The sequence below is a fragment of the Pelodiscus sinensis genome, chromosome 3, assembly GCF_049634645.1.
Source record: "Pelodiscus sinensis isolate JC-2024 chromosome 3, ASM4963464v1, whole genome shotgun sequence".
NCBI classification, from domain to species: Eukaryota; Metazoa; Chordata; order Testudines; family Trionychidae; genus Pelodiscus; species Pelodiscus sinensis.
In genome coordinates, this window is record NC_134713.1 from 167,460,060 (window position 1) to 167,466,558 (window position 6,499).

At 43.4% G+C, this 6,499-nt stretch overlaps 1 long non-coding RNA gene across 1 annotated transcript; it reads left to right on the top strand.

The window, feature by feature from the left end:
* The first annotated feature begins 1,582 nt into the window (after positions 1-1,582).
* On the top strand, positions 1,583-3,625 carry LOC142827680 (uncharacterized). The gene is made up of 3 exons (XR_012902391.1): positions 1,583-1,677; positions 1,933-2,054; positions 3,402-3,625. It is a non-coding gene; the product is annotated as an uncharacterized LOC142827680 (long non-coding RNA).
* Positions 3,626-6,499: the final 2,874 nt, after the last annotated feature.

Genomic DNA, 6,499 nt, shown 5'->3' on the forward strand with positions numbered 1-6,499 from the left:
CAATTTTTTTTTCACAAAAAAAAAATTTTCCTTTATTGTTTTTATTTCAGTCCACTGCAGCCAGGTGAGATACACACCTCCTGTTGTGCATTTTTGCCTACCCACTGAGCAGAGACTGAATCTAAGAAAGGCTGAGTTTGCTTGCTAAGAACTGGATACTTTTTATTCATTTATTATTAGGTTGCATGTAGGAGCCCCAGACTTGAACTAAGACAGGTTGAAACACAAGGTTCCACTTGGGGTTGTCACCTTGAGTGCTGGTCCTGCCACTGAGCTCACCTACCAGCCCTCTCAGGCAACCCAACACCCTGTCCTACTGGACTAGAAGCTCTGGTCTCCCCCATCCAAAGCACAGAATTGGGGTAGCAGCTCCCCAGCAGAGCAACACAGAACCAGCTCAGCTATAGCCTACAAGGCCCTTGACAGCACATAGGAACACAGCCCCAAAGAGGCCCAAACCCCCAAATAAATGTCTCAAAAGTGGATTTAATCTGTCTGGTTTCACTTACAAGCACCTAAAGTAAGTTACTAAGTCAAAATAAACAAAACATGCCAGTTAAGACTAATACACTAAAAAATCATTTCAAAGTATGTTCCTCACCCCCTGTCCTTGGTTCAGGTGAAATCTTTCAGGACAGAATTGTTCTTTCTCTCTGGCCTGAGTCTACAGCTTTTAAAAGTTCTTTAGAATCCTTTGCTTTCAGGTTTCTTTATGTGTATCCTCTTAAAATGGGGAGGCCATTTCAAAAGCCAGCTGGAGACAAAAGCCTGATTGCTTTCCATTCCTTAAATAAACATTCCTCAGGACAAGAACCCTTTATTTAGTCTCCCCATCCAGTTGGAAAACTACCAGCTTCAAGATGGATTCCAGTACCAGATGGCATAGTCACATGTCTTGGCATGACCAACCACAGTTTGCACTTACAGGAAAAACAAAACTGTTTACAGATTGTTACCTTGAGTACTGGTACACTAAGTTTCAAGAGAATCACTAATGGCCCACATTAGCACATATAGAGTTATAAACAGATTCACATTTCATATTTCTAACTTCACATACAAGAATGTGTATATTCTATTTTTGTGAGTGTATCATTCAGCAGATCATAACTTTTAAATGACATGTCACATGAAGCATTTTGCCTAAAGCATGTGAGTTATGCATATTCATATTCATAGCCAATTTTCATAAAGCACAGGGAGCATGACAGCCAGTATAAAATGATTGTACAAACTGTACCCCAAAGAGCTTACATAATTAATATTTGATAGTCACACTGAGAGACTTCCAAAAAGGAGGAATTATTCCAGAACAAAGTCACTTTTAATGAGGAATAGGGTGTGTCAGAGTATCACCCAGAGAAGTTATACCAAACTAGCTATTGTAGAATATTTATTTCAATATAAGCTCTGCCATTCAATTTTCCCATAGAGACAAGCCTCATTGGCAGGATCTGATCCTTAATGAGGAGGGTGGGAGAGGAATCAATTTGTATTAAGCCCCCCTCACTCATTGTATAAATAGAAAATGAAGGAGATTACTGTGTCCTTAGTCCTGAGCTCCTTTGGATGCAGCTGGGATGCTGAAGGTGGCTAATGCAAGTTACATAGGTGGATAAGGGAAGGTTTTGAAACAAACTCAGGACAAATCAACAGGCAAATATCAATCTCCAGCAGGTGAGGTGGCTTGCTTGAAAGTGCATTTTGATGAGAACAGGATACTGGAGCTAAAAGAATCTAATTTCAGGGATGTTACTTCCTAATTAAGGAAATTGTGTAGCTTATTTTGAGGTGATTTTGAAATAGCCTGGAACAAGGGTTACAGGGATGCTTGAATATCATGCATGTTATTTTGAAGTATAGATGTAGCCCATGCATGTTTCCTCTGGAATTTGAGGGGCTGAAAGAAGACCTCTGCTATCTTCCTCTTAGTACTAGAAAGTACAACTTCCTAGAAGGCACAGATCTGAGGTACACTCTTGTGGCTGTCCCTTGCAAGAGAAAAGAAACTGTTCCCAGGACTGGTGACAGACTTTGCTGGATCCTAGGCAAGGGTATGTGTGTGGGAGCAGGGCATGACTGTGGGGCCCCAGGCAGAAGGGGTGGGACTAGGGTGGGGGGGAAGGAGGGAGAAGCTTTCCTTAGCTAATTCTCAGCATTGCCTGGATTGTGTTGCATGAGGTGTTGGATGGGATTTAAAGGTGTGGGACTTTGGCTGCAGTGGTGATGGCCTGAAGCCCCTGACCCTTTTAAATTCCTGGGGCAGTTGACCCCTCTGCCCCCCATTGGTGATACAGCTAGGGCCACATACTTGGTTTTTTAGAGCTCATGGGAGGGTCATGGGAAGCAGGGCACACCCTGAATCAGTGCTGAGATTGCTCTCATGTATGCTGGAGGTCAGGCAGGCCTCCAACTGCTTCCAAGTATGGTGAACGTGACAGTTTTTCAAAGCCATGTCTGTCCTGTGCCTGCAATCAGCACTAGAACAGGGGAACTCTGGGTGGGTTGGAGCTAATCTGATTGCTTATGGCATGAGGCACTATTTTCCATGAGTAAAGATGGCAGAACTGGCAACCTGGAGAGGTTACTGCAAGCATCAGATTGTGTCTCTGAGATTAAAATACAGCTTAGCCCATGAGGGTTGGGGATGATGGGGAGAGAATTGCTGTCTCTCTAGCCAAAATACAGACTTTCGTGACAACAAGGGAACAGACTCCCTCTTGTTCCAGAAAGAGACCATCAAAACATTTTTGACAGCTTTGTTTCAACGTAGATTGCATTGGTACTGAAAAAAGCCAAATCAGAATATTAGCATACTTCCTTAGAGTTCAGGAAGTCATTGATGCTAAATGGCGTGACAAAACATAAGTGCTAATTAGGCCTAGCATCAAAGTGCTTGCTGTTTAGTAGGTCAAATGACTGTCATGCTTCCTAAAGCCATGTAAAATATAACAGTAGTGTATCTGTAATATGGAAACTCTTGATCAAGGATGCCCAAATTGCTTCTCTCCTTCGCCCCTCCCTTGCCCCTCAGACTGTATTTAGAATGAGGAACCAAATATATACAAAAGTCCTTATTTTTATTGATGATTGTTCCTTGATACTCATCAAAGCTTTTTAGTGTTGAATGCAGTGAAAAAACCAGGCCATATTTTGGTTCACAGTTTAAAAAAAAAAAAACCTTGGGAGTTTTATGCGCTGCGTGCACTATTGTCATAGTCAAAACTAGATCATAAACCCAGCTTTACTTAAGGGGACACCCTCAACTTGAAACTAGTAAACTTCAAAAAAATTAACTTGCAAGCACTTTATGGGACTGCTCTTCTCTATTTTAATTTCCACCTGCCAATTTTTGTGGTTTTTACAATTATATTCTCCAATTTTGTCCTCTTTCTCCCTAGGCTTCTTGCCACAGCTAATGCTGGTGGCACAGAATGTAATCAAATCTCCTACTATGGCTGCAATTGCATCAGCATGCTTGGATGAAGGCAAGATGTCAGTGTGGCTAAAAAGCCCATCATTGCTAGTGCTACCATGATTACTATACCGGTGCTATGAGAGGAGTGGGGAGAGGGTCACCTTCTGCCCAAATTTCTCAATAAATACTAGTGAAATGCTTTAATTTTCACAACGCCCTTGGAAAGAGCTATCCTTTCCCTATTGTTCAGATAAATTCTCTTCCTCAGTTTCTTAAGGCCAAATATTCAAGAGAAGCCTCTGGTTGGGCTATCTTCAAATACTGAGGAGCCTTTCCTGATCTTGCACTCTACTGCCTTTTTATTTATACCTGTGAATCTGGTGCTTATGAGATCAGAATTGAGACCAAGAGAAGCACAGAAAAACTGACACAACATCAGTCTGCTTTTGAAAAACTGATGATGACGTGACTTGCCCAGTGTCAATTTCAAAACTGGACTTAGAATCCTTACTCCGGGTTTTAATCAATAGGCCGTGCACTTAGTTTCAGAGCAATGATTCATTCAATTTGTGTTCATCTGTTGCTGCTGAGTTTCACTCTGAGTTTTGGATAGGGTTGCCAGGTGTCCGGTTTTCTACCGGACAGTCTGGTATTTGCAACCTCTGTCCAGTAGAAAAATTCAGAAAATACTGGACATGTGCAATGTCCGGTATTTTGTGAATTTCTGGCTGGGCGCCGGAGGGAAGTCTGGTGGGGGCAGGGAAGCGACTAGGAGGTGGGCCGCAATTGGCACAGAGAGCCCTGTGGTTGTGTACAAAAGCCAGGCGGGATGGGGGCAGTGGCTGAAGTCATGTGGTCACTGCCAGAGCAAGTGTGTCCACCCTGCAGCACAGCCAGGGCCTGAGAAAGAGCCCTGGGACCTATAAGGAACAGACTGTGAACTGTCCTTACACTCTGCAAACTGCTGTTTGTGATGTCCCAGTGCTACAGAGCAGGACTATGTGTTCTCATTTAACTGTTCTCATTTTTTTTCCTTATTCTATTCTTTTTAATCAGTTGCTGTTTAATAAATTGTATTTGCTTTGACCTGTATGTAATGATCAATGGGTCAAGAAAGCATCCAATGTGAAGAGAGTACCCCAGAGTGGGGACACCCTAGCCCCTGCTCAAGTGACTACAAGGTCAGGGATTAAGCCCCAGAAAACCTGTGCCCAGCCTTGTTGGGATTTTGAGGACTCTGCTACTCAGGAGTGTGGAAGGAGAGCCCTCAAAATCAAGGAGGCCTCTGGGTAAAAAGTGGGAGTGGGAACTCAGATCCTTTTGCTGGTCCATTTCACTGTGGTAGTGTATGTAACCCCTCCTGTTGGCTAGCCCAGTGTGAGGTTATTCAGCATAGGGGAAGCTTGTGACTTCTTACACCACTGTGGGGGGAGGGCTAGGCCTGAGGCTGCTTGGTGTGCTCTGTATTGTGTATGTGTGTGTGCACCTCAGACCAGACCCACTCCGACAAATCACCAGGAACAGGCTTTATTCTGTAAAAAACATAGAAGAGGAAAACAGTTCAGCAGCCCCTTCTCTCAGCATGCAGCCTGTGTGCTGCTTCTAGCACAGTCCTTGCTGAGACCCTGCTGGGGGCAGAGGGCACATCCTGGCAGGAACCAGGAAGTTCTCCCAACATGCCGCAGTTTGTAGTCCACAACTTGTAGTTCCCAGGGCTGCTGCTGAAACACACTGGACCTTGGGCTACATGTAGAAGCCAGAAAAGTTCCTCACAATAGCAGAACAATTCCCCCGCTTACATCTGTATAGTTGTGACCAAAAGCTACTTGCAGGGAGTTTCCTCAAGTCCCTCTTATTTTGGGGTGTGCTTAACTGAGGAATCCAGTGGCTTGTAACCTCCAGGTCTCTATTGGCTTGCTGAAGCCAGTAGGCAGCTAGCTGACTTTTCCCCTCCCATATCTGTCCAACTACTTCAGTCTGAGAGAGGCAAGCAAAGTTATCTCATTCCCCCCCAAACCACATGCATCATTTGCTGGAGATGAAAGCCACACATTTCAACACCAAGTCTTAATTTAGGGTTGTAGAAATGGGGTTTGGCCCACAGACTGGCTTCTGCTAAGGGTCAGTAACCTTTTTTCTCTGAGGTGTCTGAGGCAATTTCATGTCACCCTGAGTGAAACCCTTGTTCTGTGCTACAGAGGGTAAAATCTTCCAAAGCATTTAAGAGCTTAGTTCCACTTTCAAAAGTGAGTTAGGAACCTTTAGAAGCCTCAGTCTCAGGTTTTAAATCTCCTAGGTGCTCTGAAAGTGTTACTTACATCCCAGAAGCAGCCACTGGTTGGACCAGTACTGGAGCAGTGGATTCTTTCCTTGCCTCTGTTACAGATTTTAATTTCAGTTTCCTCTTTTTGTACAGCCAGTGGCTGGTGTCTGGAGGTAGGACTGTTTTAGTGGGAGGCAGATTGTGAGGAACATAGTGTTGTGTCCCTGCTGCCGGAGTTGAACACCAGTCTACTGAAAACATTGCCACTTTCTGAAGTTTTTTCTTTCAGATGTTTTTGGTATGGCCCATACCCCTCTAAGCTCTTGTCGTGAGAATCACAGGTCCGATGATGCATACCCAAGGGGGGAAGGACAGAACCAGGTGGACCATTTTAGCAAATAAAAGATATTTATTTATAACAGTGATGAATTTATAGTATTTATTCTAAGATTTTTAATAGACCGTGTTAATAATGAATTTATAGTATTTATTATATTTATTCTACAATTTCTAGTTAAATGTGTCAGAAATATAAGGATAGGAATGGCAAGGGGAATAGTCTCTATTCTAAAAATATCCAGCTACACTAATTAACAGTGATAACTACAAACTCTATGTACTACCCAAAAACAACTACAACACTAAGTTTATACAACAAAGAAAATCAAATCATACATACCAACTTACACAGCACACGGAACATTTCAAAGATATCGGTTCGGTTACGAAGGCCTTAGTTATGCCCGAGAGTTGGGGGAGGTGGCTGGTCGGTTGATCAGGTCGGCAGCGCTTTGGAGTATACAGGAAGGCACACGCAC